Source organism: Humulus lupulus, chromosome 8, assembly GCF_963169125.1.
Source record: "Humulus lupulus chromosome 8, drHumLupu1.1, whole genome shotgun sequence".
NCBI classification, from domain to species: Eukaryota; Viridiplantae; Streptophyta; class Magnoliopsida; order Rosales; family Cannabaceae; genus Humulus; species Humulus lupulus.
This window is the reverse complement of record NC_084800.1, coordinates 138,139,463-138,154,858: the sequence shown is the minus strand read 5'-3', so window position 1 is coordinate 138,154,858 and position 15,396 is coordinate 138,139,463. Positions and strand designations below refer to the sequence as shown.

Below are 15,396 nucleotides of genomic sequence, written 5' to 3'. Positions count from 1 at the left end.
TCTCTCTAGAACACAAGTTAACTCTTGATTTTTCCAAAAGTCCTTTGACGATCCTCCCAACTCTTTATTTATAGACTGGGATTCTCAACTGATATCCCCGTTAGATAGGGATATTTCATTATTTACCTAATATTTATATTACAAAATAAATCTTTAAAATATAACTGATCCCTAAATTCAAGTGCGGATTGAGTGATTCCCGGATGCTTGGACCAATTCTCACTGAAGTAGTTTCGGGCAGTTTGACGTAGTCTCTCATGAATGCTGACTACTCTTCAAGCTTTACGTAAGTCAAAGGTGGTATGTGCATGGCTCTCCTCGGACCAAAGGTCAGGTACATTTGAGGTATACTCCTTCATTGTGTCCGATCGGACACAATGGTTTTCTTCTTTGGCTTAAGGTGGTTCAAACCACCCTATTTGACTCCTTCAGTCAAGGTCCGATCGGACCTTGCACTTTCCTCCTCGGACAAGGTGGTCCGAGCCATCTCCTTGGAGCAAGATGGTTCAAGGCACTCCCTCAGGCGTCTTGTTCGATCGGGCACAATGCCCCTCTCCTCGGACCTAAATGGTCCGAGCCTTCTTCGTTCAACCAAGGTCCGATCGGACCTTGGTCCTTTCTCTTCGGACCAAGGTGGTCCGAGCAACCACTTACATCTCCTTGGACCAAAATGGTCCAAGGTACTCCATAAGCACCATGTCCGATCAAACACATCCTTCTTCTCCTCGGACCAACATGGTTCGAGTCTTCCTTTATTCAACCAAGGTCCGATCGGACCTTGGACTCTTTTACATATCACCACCTTGGACCCAAACGACCCAAGGCACCTCCTATGAGCATGTTCGATCGGACATAGTCCACTCCTTTTCAACCAAAGCTCGATCGGGCATAGTCATCTCCTTGGACCAAAATGGTCCAAGGTACCCAAAAGCATCATGTCCGATCGGACACAACTTCCTTCTCCTCGGACCAAAGTGGTCCGAGGTATACTTCTCCTGCTCACCTCATTCAAGCCCAAGTGTACCTCTTCCACATCATACCCGATCGGCCATTATGTGGCTTTTCCCTTGAGTAAAACTTGAGCCTTGGTCATTCCCTTTGAACTCATTCGAACCAAGATTAACAAGAGGTCCCCTAAGCTTAGGTCCGATCGGACCTATTGCTTATATACTTTGAACCAAACTTCAATCCTCCTCTTCAACTTCTTGGACTTGGCTCCAATTTAATTATAAGGGTCTTCAAACTGAGGTTTGAGCCAAGCAACCCCCAGTCCAAATATTCTCTTCGATCGGGCGTATTTGGCTTGACTATCTGTCCAATTCCTTAACTGATGTATTGGGCCATTATTAAGCCAGATCACCCCACTAACTCATGCCATGTGTCAATTTTACTGCCACGTCATTCTTTTCAAATTTTTGGGATAACAATAGTGTTAGTGCCCTAGTGGAAAATAAGAACTATTATAACTCTAAGCAAAAAAAAATACAAAAGACAAAATGATGATTAAATAAGTTTATAAATCTATTGTAAAAATACAAGTAAATATAGAAATAAAAGAAATCACAACTTTATGACAAAAGTTACAAATAAACTAGAAATAGTAAAACAAAGTAGGTAGAAGAAGAAACAACTCTTATAGCAATAGGAAATAGAAGAAAGATGACAAGATGAACAATAGAAGAATAATAAACAACAAGAACAATGAAATAAATCACTCTCACTTACACAACCAAAGTGAAGAGCATTGAGAATCATCAACTTGAACCAGGTTTACAACCTTTGTCCAAAAGATTATTTTCCCCTACCTTAAGCACTCGGGGATTCTCTCAATATTGGAAATAGCTCTCTGGAATAATCAAGTTTTTTGGTGTATTTTCCAGCCAAGTGCTTTGTGGATAGAAAATGGTGCGTCTTACAAGTGAGCATTAAACTCATATTTATAGAGATTTGAGACACCATTTGAATTTCAAATTCCACCAACCCCGATAATTGTTATCAATGTTTAATTGGATGTTTATGGAGTTAAAAAGGGGTTTTGAGAGTTACATGAGGTGTTAGAACCATTCAAGATGGCAAAAAGAAGTTGGAGGCAATTTCAGCCTCCAAAAATTCAATTTTTCCAAAACGTCACAAATCTTTTCCCATGTGATTTTGTAACCTCCATACACCTAATGTGAGTTAAAAACATGTCTCCAACAACCATATTACATAATGGCTCTATGAAATTCAAATACAAATGTATAACTCTCAATCTACACATTATTGGGTAATATTTGGGAGTTACAAATTTGTAACTGATTTTGTATCTCCAAAATATGTTATATTTCAGCACACAAATGTGTCTAATTTTGTAACTCTCAATAATATGTTACAAGGTGTGAGAAATAATATTTGTGTGACAAATCACATTTGTCACATTATTTGATCTAACATTATATTATTTAAAATAATATAACATTATATTATGACTCTTTCAATAACCCTCCAATGCTGGATACTTGGATTGCTAGTAAATATACAGAGTTTATTAAATGCATATACAATGTCCATTCTTGTACAATGAGCGGCTACATTAGGCTCCCTATTACACTTGCATATTCAAGTTAAGTCACTGCTCGCCCTCTATTATTTTTAAACTTCATGTTAGAATCGAATGGTGTATTTGCCTCTTTGAGTTTTAGATGACTAGATTTGTCAAGCACTTTCTCGACATATTAGGCTTGGCTCAAAGCATAACCCTCACTATTTCTTCTAAGCTTGATACCTAGAATGATATCTACTTTCAAAGGCCTTTCATCTTAAAGGTAGAAGATAGAAACATCTTTGTTTTTGTTGACTCTAATTTCCATCTAATACAAAATAAAGGGAAAGCTTGTAGAAAATTATAAAGAAAAATAAGACGTTTTTTACGTGGTTCTTCCATTAACGATGCCTAGTCCACGAGTCACTTGTATTGCTGAAGGCTTGTCAGAATCATTAGCCTTTTAGGGTTTACAACTTGCGCAAAGTATAGTCTTAATCCAAGGTAACAATAATGGATCAAAAAAAGGGTTTTGGATCCTTACAAATGACCCATCAATTCCTTATTTATAGCCAAAAAGGAGAGAATATTACAAATAATTAAGTAAAGAGAATAGTGATAATCATCCGATTAGGTGGAAGTCGTGCATGGGATGCATGACACGTGTTGCTGAGGGGAGGATCTGTACTTGATTTGGTGAGGCATGCTGGGTTGCTTTGGCCTCACGAACGTCCCTTTTTGGAAAAAGGAGTGGTCCCCCGTTCCAAGGAAAGAAAAGAGGGGGAACCAAGAGGTTATAGTACCTCTACTCGACTGTTACTAGACATAGGAAGGTGGTGCGCTAAAATGTCAGAGGTAGGTTGGCACGCAAGACTACTGGTGTGCCCTCTGGGGAGGCTTCTCAAGTTCCCGAGATATTGACACGCGAATATACTCTCGATTATGTCCTTAGTGACCTCTTTGACAAGTCTTCTATGGAAAGTTATCGTAGGCGTGTCCTCAGGTCTCGAGTAGTCTACGACTGACCTTCCCTCTGATCTTTCCTCTCGGGGAGTTGGATATTCAAATGAATGATGGCCATGTGCCAGGGATCGCTGGTGTGTTCGGTGATCTCGAGTTCAAAAAACTACAACTGCACGAGTATCACTCTTTTGATGTCATTTTCCTATTGTTACTTCACAATGAGCCGGATGATAAGAGGTCGAGGAGTCTCCTTTGTCAAAAAACTTATGATTGCAAAGAGAGGCTCGAGAATAGGAGGATATGGTTGTGTCCGAATTGACAACAGCCAAAGAATTCTATAAACTACTTGAAGGTAGGCAACGAGAATTCGTGGAACGGACCCGTGTAATTGAAGAGCCTGACCAGCCATCTACATCGCCCAGAGTTTTTGTTTCCCTTCCAAGTTATATGGTGTTAGGGTTGGTGCCCTAAAAGCATGTGAAAGGACATTTTTATAGATCTAAATAAAAGTACAATTTTATTATATTTGATTATTAAAATTATTGTTTGAATAATTTATATATATATAAAAAAATTCCATATTCATTTATGAGAATATGATCTTGTATGTGTGCGAGAGAATTAATGTCATATATAATAAATAAAATAGTCAACAACATATTAAAGTATGAAATATTTAATCAACGGTTGCTAGTACGATTTACTAAGCATATGGTTGGATGCAAGTAATCTAGATTCAGATTACTGATGTGAATAGACATCTTGGTAAATGTACTTTATATAATTATGATTATATATGACATGGCCGATGTGAATTTTTTTTTTTTATAATCTTATCGTTGCCATAAAGATTTGATTCATATCTTAAATTATGATAATTTGTAGATCAGTCTAAATCCTGAGTAGTCATGAACTCATGTTCATGTTTATTGGATATTTTGATTCATTCGTTAAGGTCTCTTAATATAATGAAGCTAGTGACTTTTTGTAACGTCCCAAATTACCTAATAAGGCTTAGGTCCTTGATTAGGGGGCCAGGATAGAAAATTATGGAGAATTATTTGAATATATGTGATTTAATTATGAAATATGTGTTTATGTGATATATATGTGTATCATTATATAATTACGTGAGTTATATTATAATATGACTAGATATGTATGTTTAGGTTTATTAAATATGCATGTGAGCCTGTTTCTTATTAGAAGGGAAATTTTTGTAATTTGGCCTGTTACGAGTATATTATATGTGATATATGTGTGAGACCACATTATTATGTGGATATATTTGAGTTACTCAGCACGAGGCGATCCTAGGGAGCAAGTTAGCGGGAGAGTCACAACGGGACCAAATACCCGACTCGGGGTGAGTCAAGGGGTATTTCGGGTATTTAGTACACTACCGGGATGTTGAGTAATGGGAATAAATAATTGAGGATATATTTGAACTTAGTGAGATTAGGAGGGAATTTCAGGAATTTTGATCATTTTACCCTCGGGGACGTTTTTAGCTTCGAGATTTGCTTATACTTACTTGAACTCTAAGTAAACTACACACAAACTGAAAAACACTTAGAACTCTATTAGCTCTCTCTCTCAATTATTTGAGATTTCTTACGATCTAAGGGGAATCGAAGCTAGCTTAGGCTCGGGATTGCTTGGGGAAAGGCTTAGTGTTGTTTTGGCAGGAGAGGTATTGATTTCTAGCCTTAATTCTTTATGTTTTCCCTGGTTTTAGTTGGGTTTTAGAGTTTTGAAAACTCAAATCTGAATTTGGTTTTGTGAGGAGTTTTTGTGACGGCCCTAAGGTAGGGTACATCTGCCACATACTCGTAATTCTAGGGTTTACGAGTATGTTAGACACTTGACCAAATGAATTAAATAAAATGATACGAAGAAATACAAAAAAATTTAAAACTTTTATATAAACTTATTAATAGAAATTATTACGCGTATGAATACTTTGAATTTAATGTAGCCATATGAAAACTCTAAATCACTATTGCATTGCTACTGAGTCCGTGCTCCACAAGTTGCTCAACAGTTAAAGCCACACCTGGAAAAATGTTGGAATATAACATAATGAGCTAATGCTCAGTAAGTAAATCTCATGCATACACATACACATGAATGTCGTGAGTTTGAAGTGCACGTATACTAATATGTTGATTTATATACTTATGCATTTCATTTATTGCTCACACACTTTCAAACTTTACTTTTATGCTCTTTCTTTTACTTTCACATTTTTATGGGCCCAATATCACTTGTGCACACTGTTTGATTCGGTCAATGCCTACAAGGCTTGATACACATATCATATAGAATCTCATGGTTTCTCCTCCGGCTAGCCATCATCGCAGCTAGGCTCATCATAACACTCATTTCATCGTTGCCATAGCTGCCATACTTATTACACATATAGAGGAGAAAGATGGGAACATGGCAAACATATCTGAATGGTCAACTCTGACCTAGCCCACACTAGTGGGCAGCCACTATAAGTCTTATAGACCTCTGTCTTCTTCATTGCACTTACTTAATTGCTTCATCGAAACAGTGGCACCCTTTTTAAACATCTTACTATCACTTTGCTTAAGCCTTGTGTCATTAAAATGTTTAACTTTACATAAGACTTTTCAAGGCATTTCATAACTTTTCTCATATTCATATGCATGGTCTTATATCACATAATAATGTATCACATAACTATACATGCCATGCATACATGTAGATGCTGAAATGCCAATGTTCATGTTCACGATTCATGTTTGATGGAATTCAATCAAGGCATTGTATCACATCTCATATAACTCAAAACATCTTTAGTCATAATACATGAAGCTTTAGGTTGGTGGCATTGTTATACCTTAATGTAGAGCTATGGCTCAGGTCTAAGGTTTCCAGCCTAAAAACTTAAATGCTTCATATATCATAACATATAACAAAATCATGAACATAAATGTAATCCACATATTTATCAACATAAGAACACATTCTTGCACATAATTCATATCAATCTTAACCAAGTAAGACATCTTTCACATATCACGAAAATCCATCAATTATATATCACACAACATCATTATGATATTCATATAAATATTCTTCACATACATATCATATGCATCATCATTATTCCATACTTAACTCATCAGATATACACAATCAATGTAGTCATGCATCTTACACTTAAGCACAAAAGGTGAGATTTACTTACCTTAGGTCCTTAGCTTATTTTAAAACTGCTCACCAAGAGTCAATCAATCAAATCCATACAAATCCTATTCAAGGTACATCATTTATTAAATTCTATCAAAATCGTAAATATACACTATTGATAGTTTATATTAACAATACCAGAAACTATATAAATGATAATAATAATTATTATCAACGTAATGCAAATAACTCTTCATATAAAACCATGCTTTAAACCTTGCTTATAAAATATTGTACTCTCATGATGATAATGTACGCCCTAAATATCCACGGGTTATTAGCGAGCTGGGAGTGGGCATAATCCTATCGGCCACGTGGAAGCTCCTACCCGGAGCTGCTGTCACAAATCTCTACCTCTTTAGCTCGAGGTAGCCAATGGTTTAGTGAGATTTGTGAAGGCATTGGGTCAGCAGTGTGGACACCACGAGCTGAGACTACATCAAGCTCGGGGTACGGGCTTGAGCTGACACCTCCGACCCTTTATAAAGTCAACCACGCAATGTAAACGTGCATATATCAGACATCACGTGTCTGCCCCATTCCTGAATTCTCGGACACGCAGCATAAACGTGCGTGTTCAGGCACCCCACGACTGGTTTGGGCCATGCAGCCCATTATCCCCCTTACATATTGATTAGACCACACTTCATTGTCAAGTTTTAGGAATTAATCATGAATGTCACAGAAGTGACATGATGGGTAAGAAGGTCACGGGATGACCCCCTTTGCCAACACCCAAGTGTCCTCTCCCTATAAATATGGAGACCCTGAGAGTTGCAAAGGGTTGTCTTCTAATTTGTAAAGAAATACCCTGCAAGGAATATCAGAGATATATCAATAATATTGGCTGGTGGACTAGAATGATTTTAACCTTTGAACCACCTAAAAAAGTATTCGAGTTATAATCTTCCTTTGAGATCATTCATCTATTACGGTTCATCATTTAGCACTAATCCCTCTCCTTATTCATATAATTATCTGTTGCCGAAGAACCGCGTCAACAGATAATAATAATAATAACAATAATAACAACAACAACAATAATAATAATTATCATCTATAAATAAACTTATTTCAATATTAATAACAAAATACATCAATAACAATACGTATGTGAATATATATATATTCAAATAGTCATTTTATAAAAGAAATCATATTTTTAACATAAAATTGGAATAATCGATATAATGATAATAATATAAATATAAATATAAATATTTATATTATTATTAATTAGTCATAATATCAGTTCCAGTGATATAATAAATATACTTTCTCCAAAATTCACTGGTCTTACAGATATCAATAACTGTAAGAAACTAATATTGGATATTATTTTAATATTCAAATATTAACAAAAATATTAATATATAATAATAATTGTTAAATAATAAATTTACTATAAATCACACTTTTCATATATATATATATATGAAACTATATTTTGATTTACTTAACAAAATAATAACAATAATAATTAAAATTAATTAATCATAATAATTTCCATATTAATAGAAAATCAATTAAATATGTATTTTTATAATTTATTTAATATATAATATTTTCTAAAAAATTGGACAGCACAATGGCTATAAAGTGGATAATCCCAAAATCAAAACTTGTATCAGAAATACATATAATCCCAGACAGCCAGTATAATTACAGAAAAATATTCAATATATCAAGAATATATATAAATATATACTATAGGTACGCATAATAACAAATACTCTATTCAATCACAATTAAATCACAATATATAGGTCAAAGAAATTATACCACAATGATCGGGTTCCACAACAAGTCAAACGATGATTTTCTGAAACTCAAAACGAACTCTAGAACCTCGAAACTAAGTTTTTGACCGTCGGTCTATGGTGGATCGCGGTGGGCCCACCACCCAACTATGGTAGATGTGGGAACAAGTTATTGGGTTTTAAAGCCCACAACATGAGGAACACGATGGTGGTGACGGATCGGCAAACGGATGCCCGAGGTGGTTGAATTGCAACTTTGAAGTCGCGGGGTGGCCAAACTTAAATCAACCGGTTGAGGTATTTAATTGGCGAGTGAGCTCTAGATTCCCGCGTGGTCGATAGTTCGAAGGCCTCTTAATCCAACGGTCCGGCGCGTGGCTATATGTGGTGGCTGGAAAGTACTCCTGCGTCGTCGGCAACAGTAGCACACAAAGAGGAGAAAGAGAGAGAAAGAAAGAGGAAGAGAAGGAGAGAGAAAGAGAAGAAAATTTTTCTGAGGAGAGAGAGAGAGGGGCTCGGTTAAAAGGCTGAAGACTCTCTTTTTTTTTAAATTACATTTGGACCTGAAATGTTTTAATTCTTTTCAAATAAACCCTTTAGCAAAACTTTCTTAATTTTATAAAAATCCCCAATTAAAATTATACGACATTTGGGTCCAATACTTGACTACTAAAGTTTCTCTCTCTTTAATCTTGTACGCCCCAAATATCCGCGCATATTGGCAAGCTAGAAAAGGGCCTAATTCGATCTGACACGTGTAAATCATCCACTCGGAGCTGTTTGTTACGGGCCTCCATCTGTCCAGCCCGAGCTGATTAGAGAGTTAACTGCTACTCGGAGGCATCGTGTTAGCTGTATGAGTGTCACAAGCTGGCGCTACATTAAGCTCGTGATGCAACAGAGATCTGACATCCGAATCCTTGTAAAGTCAACCACGCAATATAAACGTGCATATATCAGACATAACGTGTCTATTCTATTCCTGAATTCTCAGACACACAGTATAAACGTGCGTGTTCAGACATCCTGCGCCTGATTTGGGCCATGCGGCCCATTATCCCTCCTTACCTATTGATTAGACCACACTTCACTACAAAGTTTAGGAAATAATCATCAATGTCACAGAGATGATGTGAAGGATAAAGAGATCACGGGATGACCCCATTGCCAACCCAGATATCTTCTTCCTATAAATACCAAGACCCTGGGTAGTGCAAGGGATTGACATATTTTTGTAAAGAAACACTCTGTAAGAAATAGTCAAGAGATATCAATAATATCGCCTGGTGGACTAGAGGGATTTTAACCTTAGAACCACCTAAAAAGAAAGGAGTGCTCATCTTCCCATGATGTTAGTTTCTCCAGTCTAGAATATAGTTATTTTCATATTACGGTTCACCAATTAGCACTAATCCATCCCACTTATTTGTATAATTACCTATTGGCGAAGAACCGCGTCAACAGTTTGGTGCTTTCATTGAGAGGATTTAGATTGGTGCTATCACAAAAATCTGATCATGGTGGTTACTCGTTTGAGGCATGGTAACGAGGCGGATCAACATGATGGGCAGGAGGCCCACCATGCCGCCATATCCGACGAACCAAACCCCGAGGTCCAGCAGCGTTCGGGAAAGCAGCCGATGGGCCAGGACGACACCGAGATTTCGGTGCCCTGACCGCCAAATCTGAACCCGAGTTTCCTGACGGCGATAGAGATGGAGAACATACAATTGAGGAGTCAGCTATCCAGAGCAAGTAAGAAAATCGAAGAAGTCTTGGCCCGGCTACCCCCTCTTACAACCGACGTTAACGTCTAAAAGAGGCAAAGTGGGACTCGCAAGTCCCATGGGGATAATCGACCCAGACTTAGTCGATCGGTCAGAACTTCAACCCCGAGTTCTGCACCCATATCGCACCATAGCCAGGAAACTATGTTTGAAGATTTTCCCAGGACCAATCAACAATTCAGCCGATCATTCCGAACCTCGACTCCTAGCTCAATTCCACCGTCGAACGGGCCTAGAGGGGCTCATGGCAGCTCGCGGAGGAGATCCGGGGAAGGATCGCGCAGAAAACCTGCTCCGGCCATCCCTCTCATGCCGCGGTTAGATCGTCGGGCGCATGATGCTGGAGATGGTAGAGTAGAGCGCCCGCGAGCTAATTTGATCCGCCCGGATGGGACTAGGATCGCTTTGCCGGTTAGGCATCCCCCGTCGCTGATAAGATACCCATCTCCTCCCCGTCCAGTTCGAGACATTTCGACACACGGGAGCAGCAGAAGAAATCCACCTCCCCCGATCCTTCCCATCGCAATCGAGCACGCGGGGAGGTCCCGGATCCTCACCCCCAGCAGCGGGCTCCAAGCTTTTCCAACGGGAGCTACTAGACCGGGAGCCACCGAAGTGGTAGATCTGGTGGAGACCTGCGTAATTGCTTGAGTTTGACACAAAGCCCTCGGGCCACCTTGAGGGCCGACCTTCGAGATCGCCTCAACTCGCAGAGGGGGGATCCGGCTAGAAATGGAAGTCATGCTCATCGAGGGGATGGTCTTTCCGAAGTACGTGACAGTGGGAATGTCCCACCTAACCAAGCTCAAGCTTGGAGGGAAAATAACCCGCCTAACACGTATAATGGAACTGGAGCTGTTGAACAGCCCCAGAACAACCAAGGGATTAAGGACCAGACCCTAGAGCATTTAGCTAAGATGGAAGAGCTAATGAAGTAGCTTTTGTCAGAAAAGGAGAAGGATGAGTATGAATCGGGAGACAAACTCGAGTTTTTCGCCCCCAACATAGTAGACACAGCGTACCCGGCGGGTTTCTGGATGCCCCACCTGTCTAAGTTCGATGGAGACGGAGACCCGTCGGATCATTTGAGTATGTTCAATACCCTGATGATGGCCCATAATATCGGCTCCGAGCTGAGGTGTTTGATATTCCCTTCCACCTTGACTTGGCCAGCTAGGCAGTGGTTCAAGCAGTGTAAAAAACATTCCATCAGCTCGTGGAAGAATTTTTCTGCCGACTTCAAGAGGGCGTTCCGAGCTTCTTAAGCTGCCCGTGTCAAAGCTGACACCCTAGCGAACGTGAAGCAACAGCCCAGGGAACCTTTGAAAGCTTACCTGAGCAGGTTTGCAAACGTCGCGGCTCCAGCCAGGGACGTGGATGATAGTTCCAAGCTTATGGCCTTGAGGACTGGAATCCTCGTTGGAGGCGGGCTATGGAAAGAGATACAGAGAAGAGGTGTCAGCACCGTGGATGAATTCCTGAACAAGGCCCAGGAATGGATAAACATGGAAGAGACGCGAGCATCAGTTGCGGGAACCAGCCAAACCCTTGATCAACCCGTTGGAGTGGAAACAGATGTCGTAAAAACGACTCAAACCGTTGCATAGAATAACTAAGGGGGTGGAGGTAAGAGAAAAGGGAGCAGCGAGGGTCGCCAGCACGGTCCGAAGAAGAATAAGCCCATGGAAAAATTTAAGCCAGTCTACATGGCTTATACTGAGCTCACAAACACTAGGGAACACATTTTTTAACCAAGTGCGTTCCATTTTTTAACCTGCTTAAAGGAGGCAAGAAGTTTGAGTGGACTGCAGAGTGTGAACAAGCTTTCCAGGAGATAAAGGAGCATTTGGCCAAACCTTCTGTTCTTTCCAAGCCAGTTGATGGAGAAGACCTATTTATGTATCTAGCAGTCACGGAGCACGCTGTTAGTGTTGCCTTAGTACGTGAGGAGGATAAGGTGCACCACCCAGTATATTATGTTAGCAAGCGATTGATAGGAGCGGAGTCCCGGTACCCCATGATCGAGAAGTTGGCTTACTGCTTGGTACTTGCGTCACGAAAGTTGCGGCCATACTTCCAGGCACACCCCATCAAGGTCCTTACTGACCAGCCTCTTCGCCAAGTTTTACAGAAGCCGGAGTCGTCTGGTCGGCTACTTAAATGGGCGGTTGAGCTAGGCCAATTTGAAATCAAGTACCAACCAAGGACTGCTATTAAAGGTCAAGCTTTAGCAGATTTCATCGCTGAATGTACCGGAATCGCTGAGGTCTCCGACGAGCAAGAAGGTGTTACTAGGCAGAAAGAAGAAATTCCTACTTGGAAACTTTTTGTTGATGGGTCGTCAAATGAGCACCATTCAGGAGCTGGGATAATATTAGTCACACCAGAGAAGCACCGAATTCATTGTGCACTAAGATTCGAATTTAATGCTTCTAACAATGAGGTGGAGTATGAAGCCCTTTTAGCAGGCTTGCGACTGGCTAAAGATGTACGTGCCCAATCGGTGGAAATAAACAGTGATTCCCAATTGGTGGTCTATCAAGTATTGGGGGAATACCAGGCAAGGGGCCTACGCATGGTGGCATACTTAAACAAAACCAAAGACTTGTTAGCCCGGTTTGAGGAGTATACCATCAAGCTAGTACCACGAGAGCAGAATTCCAATGCCGATGCTCTAGCAAAGCTTGCTAGTGAAAAAGACGCCAAAACTCTAAATATAGTACCGGTAGAATACTTGGCGGAGCCGAGCATTGATAAACAAGAAGCCATGCCGATCATGATAGCCGATACCTGGATGACTCCCATCATTGCTTACCTTGAGCAAGGGACCCTCCCAGACGGTCGTAATGAAGCAAGGAAGGTTATGAGGCAAGCTGCTAGATACACCATGGTAGATGGAGTGTTGTATAGGAGAGGGTATTCCCTACCTCTACTCAGGTGCATAACACCCGACCAGTCAAAGAGCATACTAGCTGAGGTGCATGAGGGGTTTTGTGGAGATCATGCTGGGGGGCAGAGTCTGTCTAAAAAGATCTTGAGGCAAGGATTTTTCTAGCCTACCATGAACAAGGACTCTATGGAATACGTGAGGAGGTGTGAAAAATGCCAAAGATTTTCTAAAGTACCCAAAGCGCCCCCAAATGTCTTGAAGCAAATGCAAAGTCCGTGGCCTTTTGCAGAATGGGGTATTGATCTAATCGGGAAGTTGCCCAAAGGAAAAGGAGGAGTGCAGTTTGCAGTGGTCGCGGTAGATTATTTTACTAAGTGGACTGAAGCCGAGCCATTGGCCACAATCACATCGAAGAAAGTATTGGACTTTGTGGTTAAGAACATAATATGTCGCTATGGTCTGCCTAAGAAGATAGTCTCTGACAATGGCACCCAATTTGACAGCGACATATTTACCGATTTTTGCACTCGGCATGGCATCACCAAAAGTTTCTCCTCGGTAGCCCATCCTCAAGACAATGGGCAGGTTGAAGCGGTAAACAAAACATTGAAGGACACTCTAAAAAAGCGCCTGGAGCAAGCTAAGGGTGCTTGGGCAGAAGAGTTACCAGAGGTCCTTTGGTCATATAGGACTACTGCTCGGACGACAACTGGTCATACCCCATTCTCTTTGGCATATGGGTATGAGGCCATGCTACCTGTGGAGATAGATCCACCATCTCATAGAAGGACCATGTACAACCAAGAGGAGAACCATCAGTTGTTAGCAGAATCATTGGACTTCCTCGAAGAGAGAAGAGAGGAGGCAAGCCTAAGAGTTGCTGCTCATCAGCAAAAAGTAGCACGCTACTTCAATTCCAGAGTGCGAGATCAAAAGTTCCAGGTCGGAGATTTGTTCCTTAGAAAGGTGTTTGTAAGAGACTCATCAGCTGGTGTGCTAGGACCAAACTGGGAAGGGCCGTATCAAATTGAGCAAGTCTTGCCGCCCGGCCCCTACAAGCTTGCTCGGTTGAATGGAGAGCTGATCAGGAACTACTGGAATGGCGAGCACTTGAGAAAATATTATCAATAAATACTGCTTGCAGAGTAGTAGCTTTGTATCAAGTGCTTAACTTGTTATTTAAGTTTTTGTTTGTGAACTGGTTATTTGCTACCCAGTCACATTATTTTGAACAATGTTATTTTGTTTAGAACTCGTTGTTAGACACGTTTTGTCACTTATTATTACGAGTAATAAAAAAGACCACGCGCAGTGTGGTCGAATCTTGCTACAAATTTTGCATATGTGTTGATTATTCTTTCTTAGCAGTGTTCAACTGTCATAATGATTTAAACAAAATAGGTCTTCTAAAAACTAAGTGTAAATATATATCGGACAGTGTTCAACTGGTCGGTATCATGATATGAAGGACCAACGTTTAAATAATGTTTTTGTAGTGGTCAACTACTGAAATATCTTCGTATATTTTATGTGTTTCACGAGTAGTAACTACTCGGACAAATTTGATCAAGTAGCAAGTGATCAAGGATTTATCAACCCTCAATCACTTGGGGGGCACATAGGGTATACTGTGTTTACTTCAACACAGGCAATAAGAGCACGAGCAAGTATATCTATTTTTGGGCTGACTTGTAAGATTGGAAGTCTAAAAAGGCCATTAAGCTAACTTGTTTAACAAAGCTTGAGTAACTTAGAATTTTTAAAATTTTAAGTTAGAAATAGATATTCGTGTAATGACAAAATTTATGCTCATAAGAGGTTAGAGCAATAAGAGCATGAGAAAGCATATTTAGTAGGGACTTATGGAATGGTTAGAATTTCTAAGTTAGAAAACTAAATACTCATGTGAAATTCAAGGCATCCAGAAACTTTACTATTCACAATAAAGACTTAAAAGTTTAGAGGTAGTCAAAAAAAGATAAAAGTAAAGTGCTAAGTGTCAAAATAGCTCACTGATCCGAGCAACAATATACAAAGTAAAGCAAACTATGATAAACTATGCTAAGGAGTCACTGGCGTGCTTCTCTTGTGGGTTGATCAACCCCTTCCTCGGCTTCAGCTGCTCCTCTTGCTTGGAATGATAAGGCAGAGGAGGCGGGAGCAGGTGCAGGAGGATTGGTAGCTTCTTCAGCAGCCCGTGCTTCGCATCTGGCAAGCTCTTCTGCCTGAACCTCCTTGGTGAAAAAGTCAAGA

At 40.1% G+C, this 15,396-nt stretch overlaps 1 non-coding gene across 1 annotated transcript; it reads right to left on the bottom strand.

Annotated features, from left to right (window-relative positions):
- Positions 1 to 1,924: 1,924 nt before the first annotated feature.
- Positions 1,925 to 2,006, bottom strand: LOC133799166 (small nucleolar RNA SNORD113/SNORD114 family). The gene has a single exon (XR_009876362.1). It is a non-coding gene; the product is annotated as a small nucleolar RNA SNORD113/SNORD114 family (small nucleolar RNA).
- Positions 2,007 to 15,396: the final 13,390 nt, after the last annotated feature.